The following is a 1,681-nucleotide window of genomic DNA, read 5'->3' on the forward strand; positions in this document are numbered from 1 at the left end:
GGCAATCGTCCCAAGGAAGATTAATTTGTATTATTTGAAAGAGCCAAATATAGCCTTCTTTGTGTTCCTCGCCTGGGATACTTCCAAGTGCGTCGCACCAACGAGGCACACAAATTAGGCACCCCAGCTGATAAACTATCGAAAATAAAGTAAAGAAAAAGGGAAAACAGATCCTAGCCACGGTCGAATTATTAAAAATAATCCGGACGTAACAAATCCCCCCCCCCCCCCCCCCCCCTCTTAGAACCATTGCCGTCCCCGGCGATGTGAGGGTGCATGCGGCGCGCTTTCCTTCCGGCGCTTATGTTAGATTTGGCTGATACACAGAGTTATAGCAAATGCGAGGTAAGATGTTCGTCGGGCCCGTGCTTGATGGTTCGCGCCCAACTCGCCGACTTAGAGGCTTAGCACCGCCGCTTTACCTCGTTGCGTACGATGTCTGGACTCCGCAAGGTGAAGATAGAGGCTAATAGTTTGCCTCCGCCATAAGGTGTAGACTGGATCCGTCTCAGCATCAGGAAGGTCGCCAGGGGCTCCTGGTGGAATGTCCCTCGATTTTGGCCCGTCGGACAAGTCCGAGTCCATCCGCAGGGTTGTGGCTGCGTGTACTGAATCGATTTTTGATTCCAATAAGACCCTTTGTTGTTCTTCTGGGTCGCCTGTGTCATTCAATTCTGGATCGAAGAGATCGGTCGTTCATCAGTGCTGGCAACGGCTAAGTCAGCAGGCGGTACTGAGTTAACTCCAAGGCGGCGAACGAGCGCGTTGGAGATTCCTGGTCCTGATGTAGGGGCCAAACTAGCTACAAAAGGGACGCTGTCTTCGCTTCTCCTCTCTAGTGCTCCTATACGTGGCCATCGCGTGGGTGTTTGTATCGTACATGCGCAGAAATACATAGATAATATTCGCGAAATTAACATGAGGAAAACCAACAACGCTGGTACGTTGATTATTCGAACCGCTCCTGTAAAGAAAATGTACAAAATAAAGCGCAATACATCAGTCGACCCTTCCACGGAGTCTTGGTTGCCTCTTCGTCGAATCATCTGGTTCTAAATTTTGAGTAGAAGGCCGACTGTGCATAGTTATCAAGTCTTTCCTGTCTTCCAGAATTTTAATTTATCTAAATGTCTAGAAAAGAAGTTGCCCATTTTATCCCTTAACACAACGTTATGCTTTGGTGTAATTTCTATTATTTCGTAGGGACCGTGGTACCGTTTGCCAAACTTCCCTACCCTTGGCTCAACCAGGACGTATGCCATGTCCCCAACTTTATCCTTGAATGGATGCGCTCTTGCATCATAATATGATTTCGATTTGATTTTTGCTCGATTTAAGTTACTTCCTGCGATTTTCTGCATTTCGTTTAAACGGTCGTTCAAGTCGCTTATATATCCGCCGTAAGTCGGGAGATCGTCAGTTGCAGAAAATGCCGTAGGGCATCGTGCACGTTTTCCATAAATTAATTCGAAAGGTGTAAATTTCGTACCCTCGTGCACGGAGGTGTTATACGCAAAAATCGCGAAAGGAACTAGCCTGTCCCAATCGTCGAAATCACCAAGATAGTGGGTAACATAGTCTACTAGTACCGCATGGCTACGTTCTAGGGCACCATTAGTTTGAGGTCGGTAACCGGAAGTGGTTATGTGGTGGATGCCAAACATTCTTGCCATGGTAGAAA

This window comes from Osmia bicornis, unplaced genomic scaffold (genome assembly GCF_907164935.1).
Source record: "Osmia bicornis bicornis unplaced genomic scaffold, iOsmBic2.1, whole genome shotgun sequence".
NCBI lineage: Eukaryota > Metazoa > Arthropoda > Insecta > Hymenoptera > Megachilidae > Osmia > Osmia bicornis.